The sequence below is a fragment of the Columba livia genome, chromosome Z, assembly GCF_036013475.1.
Source record: "Columba livia isolate bColLiv1 breed racing homer chromosome Z, bColLiv1.pat.W.v2, whole genome shotgun sequence".
NCBI lineage: Eukaryota > Metazoa > Chordata > Aves > Columbiformes > Columbidae > Columba > Columba livia.
The window spans coordinates 34,215,748-34,243,163 of NC_088642.1; the positions used below are offsets into that span (position 1 = coordinate 34,215,748).

The 27,416-nt window shown below is 37.9% G+C and overlaps 1 long non-coding RNA gene across 2 annotated transcripts in view; it reads left to right on the forward strand.

The window, feature by feature from the left end:
• The first annotated feature begins 4,170 nt into the window (after positions 1-4,170).
• LOC135577252 (uncharacterized) overlaps positions 4,171-27,416 on the forward strand; it is a 123,095-nt gene continuing 99,849 nt past the window's right edge. The window contains exon 1 of one of the 2 annotated variants that reach the window (XR_010468834.1): positions 4,171-10,129. This is a non-coding gene — a long non-coding RNA (uncharacterized LOC135577252). The remainder of the gene's footprint in view (positions 10,130-27,416) is intronic. The other variant, XR_010468835.1, reaches the window with a different exon arrangement.

Here is a 27,416-nt window from a genome sequence, read left to right on the forward strand (position 1 = left end):
GAAACAATTCTTATGTTACACAGTCTGTACGTAAGCTGTTAAGTGGCAGATCCTTAATGAGACAGATGTAATAAGCAATTCCTCTTAAATAAATAAATTTGAAGACCTATTCAAGCATATTTTTTAGGACTTCATCAGATGTCAATTATAGGCCAGATTAAGACATGGAGAGTTAGCAGTGCTGACATACACATCCTTTGATGGATTCCTATGCCCTCCTATGGAATATCTGATTAGCAGCAGAGACAACTTATTGGAGTTCAGTGTACATGTTTTCTGATTTAATGAAAGTTCTCCTATTCCTAAGGGAAAAATACTCACAGATACATTGCTGTTTATGAGTTTCATAGAGGAAATGAATTTGGGCTGTGCTCTGCAAAGGAGCTTTCTGTGGCAGCTGCCCACATCATTCTGAAGTTGTCTTTCAAGCTGTTTCTCCCACTGTCTGGATCCCCCTTTTACCTGTGTGCCAGCAGGTATAGCTCTGCAGAAGCACTTCACAGAAATTACTTGCACTTTAAAGACTGATAGTCTTTTTGTTCTGAAGTTGGAGATGCTCAAATCTGTAATCTAATACTGAGCCCTTCATTTTCTTATATTTCTTTTCTGCTTTTCCCTTTTTCTCCTTTTCCTGGTGCTTTTCTCAGGTATTTCAGTTCAATCACATAATCTTTTCTGCTTAAGGAATTGAAGCCAGTTGGCTTTCAGGGCTTTTTCATTAGTTAAAAGCCATTCTCTTTCTCTCACTACTCTGTATAAAGAAAATGCACTGGCTTTAGAAGTTGTTGTCAAACTTATTAGAAAACTTTCACTGCAGTGCAAGAGCAAGGCACTGAAAGATAATTGGTTTTGTGTCCACTCATATTCAAGAAAAAAAACAAGGAGAAAAATTTAATTGCACTCATACAGAATATTTCACTGAAACTCTATGTCTAATTACAGTGGTGAACACACAGCAGGGACACTGGAAAGAGAAGATATCTTTAAAACCTTCATCTTTGAAAAGGCCTTTTGACACTAGTTATGATTCAAGTTAAGAAAGCAGTGTCCTGACAAGTTATACCCCAATAAATATGTCATTGATGAGTAGACTGTGTACAGAGCATTTGTCACAACACACATATTCTGCCTAATTATTAATAGAAAGTGTATTTTCTCTTGATTGTTTTCTATACTAATTAACTTCTTCTGTGTTTTAAGACTGCTTGACAATTTGGACGCTGAATGTAATCACAGTGACTTAACATGCTCTATTCTGCATTGAAAAGCCCAGATGAACCATCCAGTTAATGCAAACTATGTTGGATTTCTATACTGTGTGCGCCATGTTAGCCACAGGATATTATTCTTCCCTTTTTCACATTTGTTAGGGGATTCTGTGACTGTGCAACAAATGTGTTGCTATAAAGGTGGCAGCATATATGTTTCTTCTTCTGGAAAGTGTAACTCAAAATGGTTGCATGGAGCACTAGAGCAAAATATTCTTTATAGCAACCAGCATAAAAAAACTCATTTGTCTCTCAGAAATCTGTATCTCAGGAACCATCATTTTGCATCTAACACAAAGACTTGCAGCAATAGTAGCTAATAAGTGAATATATATTAGCAGTTACATTTTTCACAACAAGCCGTATTTGCTGACTTTCTCCGTTTGAAACATTTGGAATGTTTTTCAGGCTTTCATGAAATAGACCACGTCAGTATTCTGGGCATTTGTGATCCAAATGCAAGATATCCGTGCATTCAAATAATTGTCTGCATCATCTCCTTCCTAAATGTGAACATTATGTTGATAAGAACGTTTATTCTGTTTCCAGTGTTCTTTAGACGTTACAATTCTATCTGTTCAGCCAGGAACTAACTGATAATCTAACTAAGAGCCTTCTGGGAAGCCTGGAATTTTACATGAAATGTTCAGAAAAACTGAGGATACTAATCAAAACTTCTGAGATTTGGTTTCTGGAACTATCACTGAAGTGTCTTATTATTAGCAAACCTTTACATGAACCGACTTCCCAGAATTCATAAATATGAAAGGCATTTGGAGATCTACTGCTTATACTTGGGAAGGAGAAATACATTTAGATTTTAATAGCATATGCTAAAATATCTGTACCATGGTATTCCTTTGATCGTTTGGAACACATTGTGTTGGAGGAAAGGGTTTCAACAAATCCTGGGACTTGATTTGTGGTTGGAAATAACTGCAAGCGTGTTGGCTAGGTACTGGCTTTTCATGATGGACAGCGTGAACTGCCACATACGTCGTCTTGATGAACTTAGAGCAGAGGCATTATTTAATGTCCTGCTCAGTTTATGGACCACCCTGTTTATGTCATACATTCAGATTTTTTGTATTTTGCTTTCAAACTTCTTCCAATGCCTGAAAGATCCAGTGATTTTAACCTTGCTTACGAAGTATCCATTCAAGACATTGTTGTATGTATATAGATGCATATATACATACAGACACACAAACATATATATAATGTATGCATACATATATACATATACTATCTGTATGAACACCAAGGGAGGCAATTAGATACTAACGAATTTGTGCTTATATTTTAACTTGTGATTTTAAATACATGTATGCCTTTGAGAGTTTTGTCTCAAGATTACTTAAGTCATTCTGTCTCTGACAGTTTCCAAAAGAAGACCAAAAAATCCATGTACCATTGAAGACAATCATGCCCTTAAAGAGGACAAAAAGGAGATTACTTACATTTCAGGTAGCATTGGACAGTCTTTCTCTGACTCATTCAGTTTTTGAAATGTCAGACTGTATTGTTACTCTAGAATGATAAATCAGTACTTGTATAAACAAGTGTTTTAATATTAAATTAGTATAGTGTAGAAATGTAGACAAATGACTGCAGTCTTCTTTGGAAAGCTGATCCTGAAAAAAGGTTATATCTTTTAAATTTCCACCACAAATGTGAAGTAACCTGAGGGAGTCTATTCTCAGTTTGGTATGTAGAAATTTTAACATTGTCTTTACAGAAGAACTTTTCCTTCGATTAACTTTTTCTTAGGAGAATGAGGATTGTTCTTGAAGATCACAGTTACTTTTCTTTATGTTGTTTCCTATTTATCAGGCTTATTTTGTTTTTTTAATAAAAAGCTTCTAAGTTTTCCATTGTGTGAAAACTAGTCTGTAAAGAATTGTTTGATGCATAGGAAAACAAGAACAGTAGAGAGAGCTGAAACAGTGATGTAGTTGGACAAAACTCAATGACTTTTAAAATATGTTTTCATTGTATCATGCTGCCATCTGGATTACATACATAGTAGTTGGCCTTTTTCAGAATCTCCAGTAGTTATTTTTCTAGTGCAGTCATTTCAACCAAATGAATCTCATAATCATTACGTAGTGGGCAGACAGAGACTTTATTCAAAAGTGGAGCAACACAAGAATAATGAGAATTTGCTAATATTAATATGATTTTATTTGTACTTTTGCTAATTGAGAGAGTGGTTTAGTGATCAGACAAATGAGAACTATCCTCCTGGACATGGATGACCCTTTTAGAGCTGGTGAGAATATGCTTGTAATGTTTTTGAGCTAGCTGTGTGCATCCTGATGAAATTTAACAAGGGAAAGTGTAGAGTCCTGCATCTGGGCAGGAACAACCCCAGGTTCCAGTATAGGTTGGGAAATTACATATTAGAGAGCAGTGTAGGGGAAAGGGACCTGGGGGTCCTTGTGGACAACAGGATGACCATGAGCCAGCACTGTGCCCTTGGGGCCAGGAAAGCCAATGGCATCCTGGGGTGTATTAGAAGGGGGGTGGTTAGTAGATCGAGAGAGGTCCTCCTTCCCCTCTACTCCGCCCTGGTGAGACCATATCTGGAATATTGTGTCCAGTTCTGGGCCCCTCAGTTCAAGAAGGACAGGATCCAGTGTAGGGCAACAAAGATGATTAAGGGAGTGGAGCATCTCCCTTATGAAGAAAGGCTGAGGGAGCTGGGTCTCTTTAGTTTGGAGAAGAGGAGACTGAGACCTTATTAATGTTTATAAATATATAAAGGGTGAGTGCCATGAGGATGGAGCCAGGCTCTTCTCGGTGGCAAACAATGATAGGACAAGGGGTGATGGGATCAAGCTGGAACACAAGAGGTTCCACTTAAATTTGAGAAAAAACTTCTTCTCAGTGAGGGTGACAGAGCACTGGAACAGGCTGCCCAGGGAGGTTGTGGAGTCTCCTTCTCTGGAGACATTCAAAACCCACCTGGACATGTTCCTGTGTGACCTCACCTAGGCATTCCTGCTCCAGCAGGGGGATTGGACTAGATGATCTTTTGAGGTCCCTTCCAATCCCAAACATACTGTGATACTGTGATACTGTGATCTTTGGAGTGGAAAATCTCAGCCTGTAAAAGTCAGGCTCAAAAAAGAAATTGCCATCCCAAAACCAAGCCTTGGTTTTGAAGTTGTGACCGAAATAATAGTAAGGGAGGCAAGGAGATGGACTGCAGGCTCAAAGGAATTAAGAGCACTAAAACCAAAGACTGTCATCAGGGGTAGACTAATGGGTATCATTGTTGTCTGAGCTCCTGTACTTCAGATGATTTACCCTGCAACTTGAATTCATCTACAAGGAATGAAGGGAGAAAGTAGAGAGGTATGATCTCACAGCTAGCACTACTAAAATGATTCTTTTATCCAGCTGTAATTAGGGGACCAAATTCTTTACATTAAAGTCTTAGTATTTCACTAATTTTAGAAAGAAGAATTTGTGTATTGAGTTTTACCACCTTCTCAGTAAATTAGAAGACACATCAATGAAAGTACCACTGGAAAACCCGTTTGAATGTACCTGACTTTATTACAATTTGATGTGACATCAGCAGCTATGAATTACTGGAAAAATATTCCCAAGATGAGGAATTCTGCTGGACCAGGTGACATGCTGAGTAATGGCCAAACTTATTTCCCAGCTGGGTGCTCCAAAGAGGCACTGAAAGAAAGCATGTTACCAATTACAGTATTGCATTGAAAATGTTAAGTCCCTTAGTTAATAAGGACAAAGGGACACATTAAAGCTGCTGAAGTACAGCTGTCATAAAGAGATGGGGTGTAGCAGAATGTGTCTCCTCAGATGCTGCTTGTTTTCCCTTACAAGCTGCCATGCCAGAGAGCAGGTGCCAGTGCTCGCAAAATCTCTGCAGCAGAAACACTGGCTCTGGCCTTTGGGACCAGCAAATGATTTTGTCATCCTGACATCTGAAACCCCTGAATGCACCCTTTGTCCCATTGCATCCTTTTCACAGGGCAGAAAATCAGGTTATGTGTCATGCTCAGAGAACTTGAAGAAGAGATGTGCTTAAATGACAACTGTTTTAGTGACTGGATAAAAATGTACACCATGACCAGACAACAAGACAGATGCTGGAGTATTTGCATCACCGTAATTTATTTGTGCTTTTCCACCAAGCTGAACTGCACTCATCTCTTACATGCTTACCTAAACTTATTTTCAGTGAACAAAAATAACTGCAGATAATGTCAGCTTGCTAATGGGTCCAATGATAGAATTTCTTTTGCCTGTTTGACAGACTTGATTCTTCTGCATGAATCTATAGCTTGCTCAGCTATGCCTGGAGGCAGATATGCTGCTGTGGGCTTCTTCAGTTCTGTTGATGGGTGCTGTTCCACCAGCAAGTTAATCTGTTTCTGTAGATAAATCATGCACAAATGAAAGAGCATATGTCAAATCTTAATCCTGTTTCAGTGTGGATGAACCAGTATTGCTAAAATAAGTTCCCCTTCCCTCCTACGCTTCATCTTCAGATATCATTTGCGTCTGGACCAGTCACATATATCTATTTTGATAAATATTCCTAAAGGGAGAGCCAGCCACTTCCTCGTTTGTTTAATTTTAATCACAGCAGCAAGCTTTCTTGAAGGGAGGCATGGGAACACACTACTTCTGCTGGCATCCCACAGCAGTTGATGCTCCTGACTGTAGAAGAATTTAAAGCCTTTGGGGACTGGTGTGATGCAGCCTGCATGGTTCTCTGTGCAAACCACTGCCAGGTCTCTGTGCTTCACAGGGAATTTTCAGAGGCTTTTGACTGTCTCCCTGAAGAAGCAGAATGGAGCACAACGCACCAGAACCCTTGGAGAACAAGCTGGCCCATCTGGCCACCTGCAGAAGATACCAAAGGGTACAATAATCTGCTGAGCTGCCCCAGTAAAACTGGGCTTATTTGGCAGACTAATTCTGAAGGGGTTTAAGTGGTCTTGGTAAGTATTATACTTTTATATCAAAAACATAGCAACATGTGCAATTTACCCTCAACAAGGGATATGAATAATTAATGATTAACTACTGCTCTGATTAAACCCTGTCTCCAGCACTTGGCTTGAAGACCTGCCCTAGATAGGAGGATGTACCTGGCAACAAAGCCCTCATGACCCTCCCCAGGCCATGGATCTGTTGCACAAAAATGCGATCCTTGCATCTTTGGCAGTTTGTGTTTCCCTGCAGTCCAAAGCCTGTGCTGGATCAGAGATGCCTAGTTTTAAGGCTCTTTTGCTCTGGTACTCTCTAACACAAAGTTTTTGAAGAGTAGACTAGGTGTTAAAACTGGTAAAATGTGTTGAAAAACTTATTTTGAATGAACAACTATAGCTACAGAGGTCATGTTGTGTGTAGGGTTTATGCCTAGTTGTCATGCCATAATCAGAATATTTTTGATGAGAAGAAATCTTTGTACCCTTAGGATTTAATAAGCAATTAAACATCCTATGAAACTCTTTAAATGAAATGAAAACATCCAACCATTTGAGAAGTAAATCAGAAAAATATCTATTCACATATTTAAAGGTACTTGACATGGTTAACATTTTATATTACTGTTGTTAGAGAAATTAAACCAGGATGGTACTCAAAATCCAGAAACATAGATGTAGAAACAGTCCTACCTTACAGATCTGATGATATATAAAGACATTATTGTCAGGGTACCAAATATTTCACTTCGGGTTAAGCTGAAAGGGAAAGATTTTGTCTTGCCCTTCTTGTACCATATTCATATGTGAAAGATATGCAGAACATCTAATGGAGTGTTGCAGTGCAGCACAGGTGAAACAAGATTGTTATACCCATACTGGATATTGAAAAATGGCAAATGTTAAAAAAATCCAACAATGCAAAATTTCTGGAGTCTTGTGTTTTCTGTGGGAAATTGAATCAAAACTCATTGTCTTTCCATTGCATGAAATGGACTCTAGTATCAACCTTCACTGAGCAGCATGAAAAGATCTGAAATCCTGCAGTGATGTAAATACATCGTTAAATTTCCCTTTCCTTTTCTTGCCTGTTAAAATCTGCACTTGATCTGTATTTTTCTGTTTTCTGAAGACTGAGAAGATGTTTTTCCTGGTTTTCAAATGAATTTTTGTATGTCAGCTATAAAAATCCCAGAGAATTTATCTTCCGCATGTTTGCAGTAAGTGACCTAGTTCACTGTAGAAATAGGTTAAATTTAGCCTTCATAAAAAATCTATTTTCATCTCATAAAATATCTCTTAGCCTGTGTCTTTTTGTATTTAATAAAGTGTCTGTCTCTTCATGCTTAAAAAGCTGGTGGTGTTTTGACTAGCTTTGATCAAGACACGCTCATTCAGACCATGACAGCCTTAATTACATCCAGAGATATGGTAACAAGACAGGCTTTTTTTCTGCCTGATATGCTTAATATCTTATAGTATATTTTTGATCCAGATTTTGAAATAGTATGTATTCTTTTGTTTGTAAAAAATGATCAACTGATGGAAAATGAAGGGGTTTTTTGTTTGTTTTTTATTCCCTTTTAACATGTCTGTATATTTGCATTCTGAGATAAGCAGAACTATGTGCTACATTCACACTTTATGGTTAAAAATTACACATGCACTATTGTCTTGGTTTTGGTTGAGATGAAGTTAATTTTCTTCCTATAGTCCTGTGGTTTGGATTTAGGATGAGAATAACATTGCTAAAATATCTGATATTTTAGTTATTCCTAAACAGTCAAGGACTTTTCAGCCTTTCATACTGGCCTGACAACAAGAAGGTGGGGACTGCACAAAACGCTGGGAGGAGGCACAGATGGGACAACTGACCCCAACTGACCAAAGTGATATTCCATACCATATGGCATTGCGCTTAGTATATAAAGCTGGGGGAAGAAGAAGGAAAACGCGGACATTCAGAGTGATGATATTTGTCTTCCCAAGTAACTGTAACATGTGATGGAGCCTGGAGACGGCTGAACACCTGACTGCAGATGGGAAGCAGTGAATGAATTCCTTGTTTGCTTTGCTTGTGTGCATGGCTTTTGCTTTGGTTATTAAGCTGTCTTTAACTCAATCCATGAGTTTTCTCACTGTTACCCTTCCAATTGTCTACCCCACTGCACTGGGGGAGTGAGTGAGCAGCTATGTGGTGCTTAGTTGTTGGTTGAGCTTAAACTGCAATGGTTCTTTTTGGTGCTCAAAATGAGGCTCAAAGGGTTGAGATAATGACAGATTTCTTTGGACTGTGCTAGATCAAATTTATGGCAGTTATTACGGCTTAGCTATTAACTGTCAGGCCTCTGTTCTTGCAGTGGGACTTCCTTGCCCTACTGTATATTAGAGTCCTGTGCTTGTTAGTGGTTGCTTGTTGCTTTTACTGCTTTGTGGTACGGCTGCACTGCATATCATTTTACTGTACTGTGCCTGAGAACGTTTTAATAACAGCAATGGCATATGCCTGGGTTGGCGGATGGCCAGGAGGGCCATCACTGCTGTTTCTCTGCTGCTGTTCAGGATGGTCTGGAACTCCAGTATGAACTTGGGTTGAAACCACTCTGCAGACACACAGGTCAGTGAAAAAGGAGGAGAAGAAGGTACTCCAGGTGCCAGAGCAGAGGTTCCCTTGCATAATGTGGTGCAGACCATGGTGAGGCCATCTGTCCCCCTGCAGCCCATGGTGGTCCTTGTTGGAGCAGAGATCTACTTGCAGCCTGTGAGGGAACCTCACACCAGAGCAGGTGGATGTCCAAAGGATTGTACCCCATGGAAGGGACCCATGGTGGAACAATCTGTGCCAGATGGACTGTAACCCATGGAAGGGACCTGCGTTGGAGCAGTTTGTGAAGGGCTGCAGCCTGTGGGAAGGACTCACATTGCAAAAGTTCATGGAGAACTGTCTCAAATGGAAGTGACCTCATGCTGGAACAGGGGATGAGTGTGAGGTGTCCTGCCCCTGAGGAGTAAGGAGTGACAGAGACAATGTGTGTTAAACCAACTACAACCCCCATTCCCAATCCTCCTGTGTCAATCAGAGCAGGTGAGGATGTAGAGAAATCGGGAGTAAAGTTAAACCCAGAATTTGAGTTGCATGGTGAGGGAACTATTATAGCAGGAAACGCTTGTTGCTAGCCAGGCAAGGAGCAAGGCAGGGAGTTCATTGCAATGTTAAACCCTATAATCTGGCCTAAAGGGACCGGGGTGGAGATTGAAATAGAAATACCTTTAAATTGTCGTAACCCATTATTTGAGTTGCGTGCTATAGGATTCGTGATAGCTGTCTCAGCTTACAATTCCTGGTTGCCTCATGTGAGTTTTTATGACATGCAACTTGATAAGCTTATGCTAATCATATCCTTGGTTAATTTTACTGACTATATTCCACTGTCATTACAGGTAACACTATCTTTAGGGTTCATAATAATGACACACTGCATTCTTTGTTCCTATTTTTAGGAAAGCTGTAAGTGCATGGGGAAAGGATTTGTGTGCTTATGCAAACGCATGATTGCCCGAAAGCTTTCTGAGCTATGTCAGAAACCATAACAATAATTACCGGTTTTTATTAGTTCAGATTTCAGCACAGGTATGACTCTGTCTATATAATTTGATGACCATAATGTAGGAGACAGAAAATATGTTACTACTGTTTACAGATTTAGATAATATCCTCTTCTATATGGACATGCACAGGAGTGATGGCTCGAAAGCTGATTTTTATGCCTCAAGTAGTCATCAGGATTCATAGAATACAAGTTTGTGGAGGATGTGGGACTTGAGTCCAGTCGCCTTGTCACTGCAAGTGAGCAAGAACAGAGATTCTGCCTGGAAACTACTGAACAGGTAGGCAAACTGGTCTGTGCTTACTAGTGGTCAGTCCAGATTACTTTGCCATGGAGGACACAAAATGCAATTTGTTTTTCTTTGACATAGAAAAACATATGCAGAGGCTTAAAATTTTAGGTAGGACCACAAAAGAACTAGAAGAAATTCTGAAAATTTATTAGCTTGTTTCTCTGTCTTTCTGCTGAGTAGAAGGTGATTGTTCAGTACTTGCACTTGCAGTACAAAGGACTTGCCCACTCACTTAACTTGAAGAGTGATTTCTTTACTGTTCATTATGACAGCATTTATACTGTAACAATATCCAGAGGCCTCAGCAATATTTAGAATCTATTTTCTGATGGATTGTACAAATAAATAAGGGAGGAATAAGGACTTTACACATAAGCAATCTATTGTCCATAATGTAAAAAAAGAAAGTTGAAGATTAGTTTTGGACTCAGGTGGTACTTCTGTGAAAGGATACGGCAAGAGATTTTGAGAACCATATTTCATCTATGGTTCAACAGGTTGCTTCCTACCCCTATAACACAGAGCAAGTGTATTGATATGTGTAATGGTAATCTCCAGCTTTCTATCATCATCCCAATAAGTCACACAAACAAACTACATGTGCATGCCTTTTAGCCCTGCTCAGATGTCTCATTTGCCCATGAGTTGGCTGAGGGCACTAAAAGAACTGTGTCCTTTACTTCACCTGTTTACTTCACCTGCAGTGTTATCATCCAATAAGAGACAAAACATATGCCAACTAGTGAAAACAATTGGTTTTGCAGCAGGTCAGTTGTGCTAACAGCATGCCAGGTATAAAACATCACTTTGTTTTATGCTTGGCATATTTTAATATTTTAAGATTTCATTAATTTCAGTGACAACACATAAACATTCCAGAACATGACTACACTGCAGCAGTGGTAGGATTTATTGTTAAATGTAATTTAACTGAAGAATTATTATGCACTGGGGAGAAATTATCTTTCCTGCAGATGTTCCTTAGCTTTGGAGCTAGGCTTGTTGTTATTTTAAACAGAAGTTTAGGAACAAGAAGGAGCTTCATAACCACCTCTTTTGTTGTTAGGCAAGTTATTACTGTGACCATTTTTTTTCCTTTTAATTTGAGGTAGGGTTGGGATGTTGAGATGTTTTACATTTATGTGAAGTGCTTCTGGCATTAAGCTATTAGGAAGACTTAGATTGGTTTACCCACTAGGTCACGGTAAATGAATGCAGATGCAAATACTATGTCACTTTTGTCAATGGTGAAGGCTGTGCCACACAGATTGTGAAAAATTAGAGGAGGGCAGGAAATAATTTATTTTTCTAACAACCCATTTCCCATTTACAAGTTGTACCTGTTGAAGCTGAAAATGTTCTCCTTGTTTTGTCCTTTCCCTGTTGGCTGTCTCTCTTCTTTATTTGACAGATATTCAACACTTGAGGCCTTAAGTTCAGATGACTATTATTAACAGCAACCATTATGGTCCCCTGGGAATGATTTTACTTTGTGTGTGTGTGTTTTCACGATAGTTTCAAGATGCTGGAATGCAGATATATTTCTAGTAAAAAAAATAGTTTAGACAGGTTGATTCATTTAGCTACCCAGCAGGATCTGATTGCTTTTCTAAAGTTAATTCCCAGTGAGTTTTTTCCCAGCAGAAGAATACTACAGTAGCTATTGCTACAAATGAAAACAGTTGTTTTCTCACAAAGAAATGAGTGAAAATTTAACTTTTTTCCATATTCTTTCCTTAATATATGTTTTTCAATTCACTCAAAGTATATATATTAATCAAGTAGATGTCTCTAAGCTATTGTTCATGCGATGCCCTATTTTTCAAGAACTAAAGCCTCTGCATTTCTGAGGAAATTAAAAGATTGTTTGCCTTATCCAGAGGCAAGGTTGTTTTGTTTTTTTTTTTTCCCCAGTTTCTCAGGTTTGGGATGGGGGATTGGTTTGCTTGCTTGACTGCAGCTGACAAAGCAAAAAGGCCTCTTTGTCCCTCTCTTCATGCTGTGTGTGAATTCCAGTGAAGTTCTGAGCAGGTGAAACAACACATTATATGTGTTACAGATGTGCTAATAACAAGCTCTTCTGTTGTTACTGACTTTCCAAGCAGTAACTATGAAACAGAGATGGCAAGTATGTTCTTTTACTGGTGGTGGAATTTAAACAGTATTTAATGCTCTCAAATGAAAAAAAAAAAAATGTTCTATTTTCATACTGTCACTGAGGACTGAAGTGTAGATTAAATTCCTTATGTATTTGTGTGTTGCACCTAGGCAGTATCTTATAGTCAAATTGCAGTCAGATGGCAATGATGGCTTTGATGACAGATTCTGCAGAAAATGTAATGAGTTGTCACATATTGGTTGAGAAGTAGCTGAGATGTTTAAATTGAAGAGCCTAAACTAACTTGAGCAGAAGAATTTCATGTAGTTCATCCCAGCCATGCTTGCAATGCATGTGTAGTGGCTCAGCGGAAGGTGGAAAAGCCTGCAGGGAAACATGAGGTATGGCCTCCCTTGTAGCATGCTCCTCAATGCCAGGCCATGGCCAAGTTGCTAAAACTGTTGCCTGTAAGCCCTACCAGGTTGTCCCTGGTTTGCAAGAGGTCCAAGTTGGGTGGGTATGCTGAATTCTCCTGTTTTTCTGTTCTGACATGGGAGTGAGGGAGTTTCAGGGACTAAGTACAGACTAGTGCAAGAGATAAGAGTCTTTGGCATGACACTGAGATGAAAGACCATTGTGGGCAATTACAAAGACAGTTTTAAGCTCCCTTTCTAATTCAGTGCTTTGTCTTAGGTGTTATGTAACTTGTCAGGACAGAGTAAATGGTCTGCAAAAGGTCTGGAGCAGTTGCTCTCTGACAGTAGATGCTAACAACCTGGCTGAGAGAGACTGCAGATCCTATCCTGCCCTCCCAAATTCCTCTCTTGGTTAAGTATCAGTTTAACACTTTATTGTAAAGACTAACACAGTTGTAAACCATGGCTCAGAATTCTTTTTAAACAACATGACATCCCCTATATTATTGGCTTCACTAAACAACCCACTCCATAATACACAGCCATGCAATTGTACTGGTTTTGGAATTAAACATCGACTGCAATTTCAAATTTTGTACTTAACAAGCTTCAACTAAATGTGAAAGAGTGATTCAAGGAACAGTCTACATATCGCTACTTTGTATTAACACTCATAATTTGCAGAGAGGATGTAGTGGTTTAACCCAGCTGGCAACTAGGGCCATGCAGCTGCTTGATCACTGCTCCTCCCCTGAAGGTGGGATGGAGGATGAGAACTGAAAGGAAGGGAAAAACTCATGGATTGAGATAAGAACATGTTAATAGGACAGCAAAGGAAGAGAAAGTAATAATGATGATGATGATGATGATAATAATAACAAAAAGTAATTCACAGTGCAATTACTTATCAGCTGGTGATCAATACCAAGACTGTCCCCGAGTAGTGATCACAAGCTCCGATTCCATACAGCTGATTCTGGAAAAACAAATACCCTGACAACAGTTTGCACTTGAACATGATCACGCTAAACAGCCTGTCCCAGCAAAAAAGGAGTGCCCTTGTCTTGAACAGTCGATTGTTGAAGAAAAGAGAGATGGAAAAGCCAAATCCAGCTACATACAGAGCATGACATTGATGGTAGGGAATCTCTCATTGACCAGCCTAAATGTCAGTCTAGGCACTGTACTGTTATGCTCCCTCTCAGCTTCTATGTGCAACTGCACCTCAGAAGTTGAAAAAGTCCTTGCTCTCCTTGGCAATAGCCAAAACATCAGTGAGCCCTCACATTCTTTTCATACCGACTCCAAAACACAGCCTAGCTAGTGGAAAGGAAAAATGAACACTTTTCTAGGCAAACACATGTGAAGTTCAGTGTGTTATCACATTATTCTTGTACTAAATTGTCCTGGTTTTGCTAAAAACAAGACCAGTTCTCTTTTACTGAAATTTCCTTTCAGCTAAGTTCCTCTCAGTACCTTCCAAGCAAGTGGACTTTTCTGAATTTAACTACATTTTTTTTTTTGACACATTCTTCACTCTGAACTGATAAGATGACAAATGGAATGCAGAAGAAGCTGGTGTTTAGATTTATTACTATGGTAAACAGGGTTAACTGATAACAGAACATATTTGCAAGGAGGGGTAGACAGAATAGGTGACTAAAGCTGACTGAGTATTCCATCCCATATGCGTCCTACATCCTATAAAAGAGGGAGATCATGTGGGTCTTGCTCTCTTTGAGCATGACCGGCATCTGAGGAAGACCCTGCCTGTTGTCCCTGCATCCTTGAATCCAGACTCTGCATCTCTGAATCTAGTTTCTGGTTTGCTGTGAAGTCCTGCCCAGGACTTCTGTGTGCCTGTGCTGCAGCTGCTGAAGTAACACCAACTCCATCCTCTGCAGAGGGAGGACCAAAGCTGCTACCCTGGGATATTCAAGATCGGTTTTGTATATTTTGTATATTTTCTCTATTTATTAGTAACATCAGTAAAGCCTTTAAAACCTTTTCCAACTTGCAAAGTCTCTCTTCCTTATTCTTTCTTGTCACTTTTTCCTATCTAAGGAGTGGTTGGAAGGGAGGTTAACAGAGAGCATCTGCCATGGTTTATTGTCGCGTTACAATTAAACCTTGACATCAATCCGAACCAAAACACTGTGTGAGCTACTAAAAAAATATGTTCTAACTACTATGAAGAAAATTAACTCAACTTCAACAAAACAAGCACAGGGTAGTAAGCTTAGGAGTAGGATATGTGTTTTGAAGACATTATGAGACTTATCTCTTTTCCAGCGTATGCTAGCTAACATGAACCACCGCCACTGCTACAGCATGGCATGAATGAACCTTTCTAACAGTTAGGATGCAGTGTGTTCTCTTTAATTTATGCCATTCAGTTGGATTAAAGAGATAATTCTCAAATAGGTGCTCCTTGCAATAACACATTTTGGAAGTGTTTCTGCCTACAGTGATCTCTGCTATGAGTTTTATTCAAAAATTCCAAAAGAAATGTCATAAGGGAAAGATGATATCTTCTTATCAGGCTAATTTAAAATTTTGGCTACTTAGGACTCTCTTGTTTATTAAAAATATTAGGGATTAGTTTGTTTGTTTGATTGATTGATTTAATTGCAAGCTGATATAGTTGTAGAACTATAACTGATGATAGAAAAAAATAGTCTCAGGTTTTTAAATGTCTGCAATTTGTGGGAATACATAACTTGGCTCTTCAGAGTTATGGAGCAGGCAGCAGGTTGATTTTCACCTCTCATAAATTCTCAGCAGATTCCATGGGTATTTCTGCTAAGCAAAGAAATATATACATTTTAGTAGTTGTATCCTTTTAAATTTGAGGAAAAGCAGATGTAGCCTTGATATAAATATTAATGTAAGACCTTCAGGCAAAGACAGTGCATTTGAGAAGACTTAATTAGCATCTCAGAATGATTTATTTGAATAAATTGTCTGGTACTGCTCTATGAATGGCTTCAGATAGTGAACTGTCCCTCAGTTTCACCGGGAGATAAAACAGCTGACCAGGAAAACAGGATCTCGACTTCATAGTGGGTTTAGAAGCAAATCATATTTTGAGGCTGATGAAAGAAAAGTCTGGTATAGTGGGACTCAGTACACCCTCAGCAAGTTTGCTGATGACATCAAACTGTGTAGTGGTGTGGTTGGCATGCTGGAGGGAAGGGACACCATCCAGAGGGACATTGACAGGCTTGAGATGTGGGCCTGTGCAAAGCTCATGAAGTTCAACAAGGCCAAGTGCAAGGTCCTGCAAATGGGTCAGGGCAAGTCCAAAACCAAACACAGACTGGGTGGAGAATGGGTTGAGAGCAGCCCTGAGAAGTACTTGAAGGTGTTGCTTCATGAGAAGCCCAGGATGACCCAGCAAAATGTGCTTGCTGCCCAGAAAGCCAACCATATCCTGGACTGCATCAAAAGAAAACCTGACCAGCTCTAGATGATTCTTCCTCTCTACTCTGCTCTCGTGAAGACCTCACATGGTGTACTGTGTCCAGCTCTGGAATCCCCAACATAAGAAGGACATGGACCTGCTGGAGCAAGTTCAGGGAAGAGACACAAAGACGAACAAAGGGCTGGAGCACGTCTCCTAAGAAGACAGGCTGAGAGAGTTGGGGTTGTTCAGCTGGGAAAAGAGAAGACTCGAGGATGCCTTATAGCAGCCTTCCAGTACTTAAAGCAACCTGCAAGAAAGCTGGAGAGGGACTTTTTACAAGGGTGTGGAGTTATAGGACAAGAGATAATGGCTTTAAACTGAAAGAGGATGGATTTAGATTAGATGTAAGGAAGAAATTCTTCACCGTGAGGAACAGGCTGCCCAGAGAAGCTGTGGATCCCCTGTGCCTGAAAGTGTTCAAGGTCGAGTTAGACAGAGCTTTGAACAACCTGGTCTACTGGAAAGTGTCCCTGTCCATGGCAGGGGGTTTGGAACTAGATGATCTTTAAGGTCCCTTAGAACACAAACCATTCTATCATTTATCGTTCTATGAAAAACAAGGGAGTATATGAGCCAGCAACAAACCTAGAAGTGTTTCATATGTGAAATTGAGAACTGTTTTAGTTTGTGTAGAAAAAAGAAGACCATTTTTTCCCTAAATTTTAATTAAAAAATTTCATACCTTGAAACTAAATCATAACATACTTGTTTCAGAATCTCAGACTGATTGGTAGATTTATTTCATTTTATTCCAGTTTTCAGTTTCTTATGGATTTGTATTAGACTGTTACCTTGTAAATTTTAATCCAGTAGAGTCTTTCAGAAGCCTGTAGTGACATCTAATCTTTAAAGGAGGTTCTTAAAATAAAACAAGAAAAAGTGTTCTGAGATTACATCATTCTGGATTTAATTGAGCAGGTGTCAAGATGGAAAGAAATAAAACCCAGTATTTTGAAATTGTTGGTAGAAATATTGAACTGGAAGTAACAGTTAGGAAATACGTCTTTTACTGGTGTATATATATGCATTTTTTTTACCATATGTTCCTTTTATCTTTAGATGCCTTTCTGCCAGATTTAGTCACCAGTAACTTGTTTTCAGAGTTGTTGGAAGAAGTGCTGTGGCCATCAGTGCAGAGGAGGTCATGTTAGACCTGGAAGTTCCTTCTGTTCCTAAATTGTGTGATCCTATGCAAGGCTAAAAGTAACAGAAAAAGTATACATTTTCACCACATACAAAGATATACAGAGGATAAAATTGCTTGGACTTAAATGATCAGATTACTTAGTGGGTAAGTATTGAATACTGAGCAAAACTTGCCAGGCCCTTAAGGGTATCCCATCAGTTCAATGTACACACTGCAATAACTACCTGTAGCCTTATAAATAGAGATATGTAAAGAAATCACCATGAAGTCTGTTGTCATTATTAGGTTTCACCAAAGTACAAACTAAGAATATATATTAATTGTAGGGATCTTATGATCCTGTGACAATTATGTATTTTAAGCAATATCTGTCATAATTTATGAAAAACTTGCCATTGTGATGTTAACTGGTATAGCTACAAACTAACTCAAGAAGTTCAAATAAAAGAGAACAAAACAATTTTAAATGGGTTGATAGTGCATGTACTAGATCAAATCTAGATAGTAATATGTTTACTTAAAATAATTAAAAATAATTTATCGTTTACTTTAGATAATATAATGCAAAAACTTAATCGCAGCTCATTAGTTGGGAAGTCAGTTAAGAGACCAAGGCCCAGAAAGAGAGAAGAGTTGTTCTGAAAGTGGTGGCCTACAAAACTTTTAGCAAAAAGTTTACCAATTAAACTGGAAAAGAAACTTCCCACTGCGGAGAGAAGTCCCATCAGAGTTCCAGACCCGAGCGGACGGAGGAAGAAATGCAGCCGACTCAATATGAGTGATAAAGCATACTTCAACTTTATTGCCCGAGATAGCGTGCATTTATACCAAATACCATAATTATGCATACTTGTCTCTATCTAATAGGCTAAGCACTAAAAGGTTACATTTACTTACTCCACCTACTTGGGTTTAGCTAGCTATGTGCATCCCGCATTCTTCTGACTCTTATCTCTTCAAGGATATCCTGACCCTGCCTTAGTTAGTACTTTTCCGTTCCCCCCTTTCCCACGGCCTAATAGACAAGCTAACTAAGGCCTACTTATGTCAACTAAAATGGGCTCTGCTTGTACAGTTGCTTGGTGGACTCATGTCCGTGCTCCTTGAGCCAATCCCCGACATCCCACATTTTAGTAAACAGTTCAGTGCAGAAAAAAATTTAAGATAAAGTCATATGTACATTTGTTTCTGGATTGGGTGTGTTTCTGAAGTGAACCTTCACAGCATGGTAATGTTACTGCACATTCTGTGATGGGTTCTCCATACAAGCTTCAAGGCATTATTAAGTTCACTTATCAATTTCTAATACCTGGCAAATGTATTTGTACATTTATTCTAATAAATAATAAATACTTTTTGTAATTTACACCTATATTATATGTTGCACAGCAATTCTGGTGAAAATACAAATTCTACATTTATTTCTGGAATCTGGAGAGTTTTTAACGAAAGTTGCAATAGTTTATGACAAAAATTAACCAGTACTCAAATTGTCAGTCTCAAAAGCTTCAAAATCATGTCAGACTCCAAAGAAACAAGTGATTGCTTTACAAATGCTGGAGGTTTAGTTTACTTTTACCTTAGATTTTGAAATATTTTGAAGAATTTTTTTTTAATTTTTTTCGACAACCATGTTAATAGGAAGGTATTTTCTATTTCTATGAAATTATAATGTTTTTCAGTCTCTATTTGAAAGTGGATTGACAGTATTCAATAATTAAAGAGTTGTTAAAAAGGTTGGGAGACTTGGAAAAACTGTATAATCAACATATTTCAATGTGATTCAAAGAAATAGGTGAAAATTCAGTTTTCAAAAATTTTATTCTGCTTACCACCTCAAGTACTGAGATGGTTTGGTCAACTTCTGGAACAGTCTAAACTGTCTAAATACTTCCACCTTTTTTTTCCTCTTTCTGGAGTTTTTTTTTTTTTTGTAACACCCCCCCCACCCCCCAACCAAAAACAAAAACAAAAAACCACCACAATATAACTCTTTAAAAAAGAACTGCATATAAAATCCTATAATCATGGAATGCCCCGGGTTGGAAGTGATCTTTAAAGGTCATCTAGTTCAGTGCTACTGCAAAAGGCAGGCACATCTTTAACTAGATCTCATTGTTCAAAGCCCTGTCCAAACTGACTTTGAACACTTCCAGTTGATAGGGCATCCATAAGTTCTTTGGGTAGTCTGTTCCAGTGTCTCACTACCATCAATGTAAAGAAATTTCTTCTTTATGCCCAATCTAAAGCTACTCTTTTTCAGTTTAAAACTTGTGTCCCTGGTTCTGTCACTACAAGTCTTGGTAAAAAAATCTCTCTCCATCTTTCTTACAAGACCCCTTTATATATTGAAGGGCCACAATGAGGTGTCGCCAGAGCCTTCTCTTCTCCAGGTTGAACAACCACAACTCTTCAACACTTTCTTCATAGGAGACACATTCTAGTTCTTGGACAGTTTTTTGCAGCTGTACTCTGTACCTGCTCTAACAGATTGGTCATTTCTTGTGCTGGGGACCCCAGTACTAGTGCAGTACTCCAGGTGGGGTCTCATAGGAATGTTAGCCTCTGCAGCTCCAACAAAAGGCTGTAAAAATTGTATTTGTTGTGCTTTACCACTAAGATGGTGTTTCTGCAACCTTGCCTCTCTATAATGTTACCACAGAATCACCATTGTGTCTCATCCTCATCATGATGAGTCAATATCATGAAGCAGCCAATTTCCCTTTCTCATGGGGTCATACAGTGCCCCAGGTGACATCCCCATCTCTCCTGCTGTATAATGTCAGAATTTCAAGTGCAAGAGGGCTATTGGACACATTTTCCAGCCAGCTGATCCTCTGTTTGCTGAGATGTTGATGAAGAACATCTTTCCTCTGCAGTTTTGGACAAGGATCTAATGAAGCATTTTACTCATTTGCTCCTTTCCCCCAGGTGATGATGTCAAAGAGCTCTTCTTCCTATGGCTGTACTTTCTTCTGCTACGCAGAGATGGTTAGTAGCAAGCTGTCTGCAGTTTTTTAGTTTGGAAATACTGGTGCTTTTTGTTTCCTATCTGGGAGATGCCAAACCCTATTTAGCAGTTAGTGTGGGGTTGGTTGTGTGCATTTGTGAAAAAACACCTGATTTTTGCACAACTTCATGTAATACAGAACGGTCATTGTGAGTCTGTCAGGCCTTGTGCATGCCCCTCTGGGATCTGTACCTTTCTTCAAGTTTCTTGATGAAGTTCAAACACAGTGGTGATTTTTACCAGTGATCTGAGAGTATTTAAACAGCTTTAATATTAACTTGAAATTGAACAGTGAGTCACAAAACTGGAAGTTTCAGAGAATATTGTACAGGTTAGCCTATGTCTCTGAGTTTTTACACCTCACGCAAGCTACTGAGTTTTTACATCTAGCTTTTTGATTGCATTATTTGTCTTTTTAAAATACTTGAAGCTGAACTTTCAAAAAATAGTTAAACACAAAATTACATAAATCAATGGACTTCTCAAATTTTTTCATGTTTGTCAAAGAAGAAAAATGGTGTTTATTGCCGCAGCTAAATCCTGAAAGCTGCCAGTGAAATTTTATATCTATATTGCTAATCTTTGTGGTAAACTTTCTCTTGCAAACATCCTACAGGAATTTATCTTCTATTGGAATGAGAAAAACACAATTTTACAAAATCATTTTCAAGGAAAGAAATAATATATTAATTAACAGACATTTAATATTTTTAAGATAGTGTAAGAAAAAAGGCACATGTCTCTTGAAATTCCTAAGGTGCCAACAAAAAAATCGGCTGAGAATTAATATGGCCTCTTCAGATGGACAGAATGTCACTTCATTTTAGCGTAGTAGAACTGCTGCTTTTATTTAGAAGATTGATGTGAAACTGCAGGCACACGATCCAGGAATTCTGTTTCATTTATTTATTTTGTACTTTAGAAGGACTGCCTAGAAATATATTGAATCTAATTTTACAAGATGAGGCTTCATTCTGTTCACTGTTCCAACATAATTTGAAACACAGAAAATAAAAATTAAGAAAAATGAACATACTAGGTGAAAATACAGAATAAAATAGTTGATAAATTTCATCATATTATACATTAACCTTCCACAAACTGCTCATAATTTGTTTTTCCTTAAATCATTTACAGTGCTTGTTTTTCACTGTAGAAAATTAATATTTATTTGTTAAGTATCAAAGCAGTGCCATTAAGAGAAAGTGATGAGAAAATTGGAACTGAAAGTTCAATTTTTTAATGAGATTCCTTTTAAGTTAATTAATAAATTCCACCTGCATGAAGTAATGCATAGCAAATAGTACTAACCAGTTTGTTGTAAATTAGATACAACACATTTTCTTTCCATGTTGTCATGGAATATATAAATATTGGCTAGTCTACCCTGGTTTGTTTTTTGACACAAGTTGTTATGAATTTCCAAAAACTGCCCTCTGAAGCCTGATTTATACATAAATAAAACTTAATTGTTGATGGCTACATTGAAAATTGGCACATTATGTTGACAAATAAACATTTTTTAATGTGTTTAACAATGAATAATTAGCACAGTTTTTAGTGTTTTTTTTTTTTTTTGTCAAAATGCATAGCTGAATAAGCTTTATATTGTTTACAATAAATTTCTGGACACAAAAAATTATAAAAGACATCTCTGTATATAAATATTGTTATGTCTTTACTATGACTCCTTGCATTCAATGACCTAATTTGATGTGATATACAAGTTCAAAAGACTTAATGTGCTATTGGGAATGACTGGCAAAGCCAACTGCTTGAAGTGAAGGTACCTTAGGTTCACATATATATATATATATATATATATATATATATATATATATATATTTTAACACTGATGTGTTATTGGTAGCCTTTTTTCAGACTGGAAATAGATGGAGGATTTTCATGGAGAAGTGTTTATAAATGGAGTAGAACAGCATGCTGATTTTACTAGTATTCTAAATTGACATTTATCTGAATTTATAAGGAACCTTTAAGAAAGGGTTAATTAGGGCAAGCACAATCAATAGGAAGAATCTTTACTCATTGTGTGATGCAGAATGAAGTTGGTTGTGAATTCCTGAAATCATAATAAGAAAATGAATCTGTGGATAGGGCAATGATGACTTTAATGACTTTATTGGTTAACTGTGGGCTACATGGGTATATATGGCTTACTTGCAGTGCATTGAATTTCTGTAGTCTGCTTGAAATTTATCATACTTTAGATATGAATCAGTCTTCTAAATTTTTGATAGATACTTAGAAAATACGATGCAACTGTCAGATTTTCCTGAAGATTTTTCTTGGAACAAACATAAGCAAACCCTAAAAATTGAATTTGTAGTAGTCTCTACCATTTTTACACGTAAGTGTAGGAGTGGATGTTTTACCCCCAAGTCCCTAAAAACATACACAAAACAACATGATGATGACAGTCTACAGGATGGGTTTTGAAAATAAGTAATACAGTACCACAGGTGGTCAAGAGATGAAAGGGAGAAACACTGCTTTTACTATTTCATAGAATCATAGAATTGTAGAATGATTTGGGTTCTTCTGGTCCAACTCCCTTCAATGAGCAGGGACATCTTCAACTAGAGCAGGTTGCTCCGAGGTCCATCTAACCTGACCTTGACGGTCTGCTTTCTGGGCTGCAAGCGCACATGGCCATCTTATGTCCTGCTTTTTATCCACCGGTACCTCCAAGTCCTTATTCTCAGGGCCATTCTCAATCCCTTTAGCTTCCAGTCTGTTGGCTGCCCTGACCTAGATGGAAAAAACATGTGGCTGCAACTGGCTGCAGCGGGGTAATTGGTAGGAAATGAAACAGACCTACCTTATGTATTCACCATATGTAATCAGTGGTCTAGCTCACCATCACACGTTTTCAAGACATAAAGATATAGCACAGTATGTGATATCTAATAATGAAGGTGGATTGCTGTAATTTTTTCAGGTATCAAAATTCTTCCCTGCAAGGTCTGTGACCAAGACTTATCAGAAAAACTGTAAACAACACCTGGTTTACGATCTGTTTCTAAGTTACTGAAGTAGATATAGTGGCCCACTTATATTTGGAAAGCAATGTGCATATAAAATCTGCTATACTTGGTTGCATGTAATCTTGCTTCATTAGGGAAAAGTAAAATAACCGGCTGAAAATAGAGACCTTACTTTTCTATCATTGCTTTGTCAGAGAGTTCCTATCACTCTGATCTGCTACTGAAGAGAACAGAAGCAAATGTGACTGTGCAAGGCAATGGTGAAAATACTAATTCTGCTATACTTTTCTCTCTGTTCTTCAGCTGTATTTTGTGAAGGCAAGAGATGAAAATATTTCCTTTCAAGGGAAAAAATGCATTCTTTAGCAGGTTATGGTCTTCTGCATAGCTCTGAGTGCAAAGCCAAGCATATTGCCGTGGTCACCTGAAGTGTTACTCATTACTACTTTCTGTCTCCATCTTGGAAAGAGGTAATGGAATAAACCAGAGCAGAGTAGAAATATCCTTGCAAAAATCTAAACACAGATTTCTATAAGCCCTGTAGCAGGAGGCTAAACAAACATAATATTTGACAAAGCAGAAGTCTGAGTTTGTACGGTCCCACATGTTTCCTTCTAGAAATGCAGACAGCAGATACCTCCAAAAAAACTTCTCTTTTTTTTTTTTTTTAATTGTAAAAGAAAGCTCTTTAACCCATAAGTAATAGTGACACGTCCATTTATTTATTCCAGAAATTTAGAGGTTGAAGTAATGCCAAGAAGTAGTTTGTGGTGTTCCTTCAGTGAAACTGAAGTTTTCAACTTGATGCGTTTTCAACTTGATGCGTTTCAACTTGATACAGTCTAGGTGACTGGGAAGACAGAGGGTAGGATGCAAGAGATTATCTCAGACCAGTGGGTCATATGAAAGAAGTTCTAACAGTTCAAAAAATTAAATTTACTTTAATGTAGATTACACATTTAGGAATGTCAGACATTTTCCCGTTCCCTCATTGTCTGCTCAAGATATGAGCTACACAGTTCAGCTGAAGCCTGATGATGTTGTCTCATACATATTTTGATGGGAGATCCTGTGGTTGCCAGGGAAAGTAATGTGTTTATTTGACTGTTGAGATGGTTCAGCTTCTGTCTTACACTTAAGACAGAAAATAAATGATGAGAAAGCCACAAAATCCCTGTGTTAACTGAATAATATAAGACCATTGCCAAAGTGAGAGATACCACAGAAATGCTGAAGGCCCAGCACAACCGATTTTCGCAACACTCTTGACTTCTTCGTGTCATTTCATGACCCGTGGGAAAGCCAAACTGTCTGTGGTTACCTGTTGACAACTCTCACACTCATGATAGAAAAAAGTGTTAAAACATACATAATATATCTAAAATGATGTGTTGTACATTTTAATAAAGTTATATACTATATAAAATATATATACTAAATAACCCTGTATATACCCATATACACGTATAAGTATACACATACAGCCAAGTTCACAAGCCGTGTATGTGAGATCTTTACCTTGTTTTAGCCTGTTCAGCAATTCCTGCCATCTTTAATAGAGTTTTTCTAGAACAATTGGAAGGGATCCAGGTACTGCAGCACCCCACAATGGAAGCCATTTTCCACCACAGATGAGAGGGATATATCTCATGCCTAACTACCAGGGTACAATGCAGGTAAACACTTAAAAAAAGTTAAATGAGTGTGTCTGGAAATTGTTAAAGCAATTGTTACACCTTTTAAACTCTCTGACAATTTTTTTTGTTTCCTTTTGTCATACTTTCCTACTTGCTTTATTGTAAGAAATAGATATAAATGACATGTGAAGAATAACATTGACTTGTCAAGGGTGAATCAGAACATTTTATATAGTCTTGTGTGTAGCTGGAAAAGTATATTGAGAAAAAGATGTTTGTGATTGTTGATAGCTGGGCTTACTACTGCTACCATAATGGCTTCTATGTTTTTAGCTGCTAAGTTTAGATTGTTTGCATATGTGAATAACCTTTTTTTCCTTCCTTTTTTTTTTTTTTTCTTTTTTTTACCCCCATGGTCATTATATTAAAGCTTTTATTACAACACAGTTGAGTGGATGAAAAAGATGCTGAGCAAAGCAGATTTACAGGGGTTGGTCTAATTATAGGTTGCTTTGTAAACTTTTGCAATCATCCTATTCAGCTGTACAGGTGTACTACTCTGTGTTTATTATTTTTTTTTCTTCCTTTAATGATGTTGTTCAGTGTTCTTGCATACAGCTTTATAGATTTTAAGATACATTCCAAAGTTACTTTTGGACTTGCTTGAAACAAATAATAGCTTGTAATGCCTTAATTTTTTCTTTACCTTTTTATCAACTACCATTTCTAAAATAGAATTGGTGACTGATAAAAAATTAATATAAACAGTTAATATATTTTAAGGTAGTATCAAGCCTGACTATGAGGAACAGAGAGTTTAATCTAAAAATGAAATTCTTGTATACAGTTGTAAAAATATCTCAAAGAACAGCCTTTAAAGATGAAAGCTGATCTGCACTTCCTAGTTTTCTATACCCCTTAACGTAGTTAATTTTAAAGTCCTCTTTTGTATATGTTTTCAGGAAAATTGAATGTTCTGGTTTTGTCTGGGATAGAGTTAATTTTCTTCCTAGCAGCTGGTATCATGCTGTTTTTTGGATTTAGGATGAGAACATAATTGATAGTGCACTGATGTTTTGGTTGTTGCTAAGCAGTCGAGGACTTTTCGGCTTTTCATACTGGTCTTCCAATGGGAAGGTGGGGACAACACGAGAGGTTTGGAGGAGGTAAAGCAAGGACAGCTGACCCCAACTGACCAAAAGGAAATTCCATGCCATATGGTCTCATGCTCAACAATGTAAATCTGGAGGAAGAAGAAGGAATGGGGGTACATTCAGAGCGATGGTGTTTTTCTTCCCTAGTAACCATTACATGTGATGGAGCCCAGCTTTCTTGGAGATGACAGAACACCTGCCTGCTGATGGGATGTAGGGAATCAATTCCTTTTTTTGTTCTGTTTGTTTGCACAGCTTTTTCTTTACTTATTAAACTATATTTATCTCAACCCATGAGTTTTCTCACTTTTACTCTTCCCATCATTTCTCCCATCCCAATGGGGTCAGAAGTGAGCAACTGGCTGTGTGGGGCTTAGTTGTTGGCTGGGGTTAAACCACAACACTGCAGAAAAAGTAAATCTGAAAATTTTATCTCATTTGGAAATATTATTTGAATATTTCCATCTTGTAAAAAGCACAACAGGGTTTTCAAGATCTTGGCCCTATCATAATTGTCCAATAATTTCTTGTGTAAAAAAAAAAGATTATTGCTTCTAGGAGAAGCAAAAATATGCATGCTGCTGGTGAAAGGAGAGAAAACTTCCTGATGAGCCTGCAAAACCAAAGAAAAAGTACAAGATCATACCAAACAGATGCTTACAATATTCAGACTCTTGAAACTGAAGCAGAGCTGCGTGTTGTGGTACTTTCCACATGAATCTTCAGCACGGGACTATATGGGCTCTTGGGGCATATGACAAAACCCAACTAACGTTTTTAGATAAAAGACTTCTAAGAGTGACAGGTATGAGAAAGTACAGAGAAAGAAAAGTGTTTTACATTCCTTGTCACATGTTTGTACCCTGTGAAAGCTGTCAAAGCTGAAGTAACAAATGTACTTTTTATGAGATTAAGGGTACCTAGAGGCTTACAGATGATCTGATGCAGCTTCAGATCCACAAATAAAAATATATTTTTAGCATATATGGGGTTTCTCAGGAAACAGTTAATCTAAAGAAAAAGGTTCCTTTTCTCATTGACTTCGATTAGAATGTAGGGTTTATTTGCAGAACAAGCAGTGTCTGGGAAGAAAGTGTTTTCTTCACTATAGAGAGCCATGTGGCTTAGGACAAGATTACTTTCTTCTGTGTCAGGATAGGTACACTGAGAAAAAACAACTTAGAGCTTAATTTTTAAATCTCTAGGCCTTGATTTTTTTCTTTTTTTCAATTGAGTTGGCCTGACTGAACACAGTAGGTCAAGGAAAAGGGGTGAATGGAAACAAGTCCACACCTGAGGTAGCAGGTGAAACATCCCCTTGCCCATCCTACCCTCCCAGGTG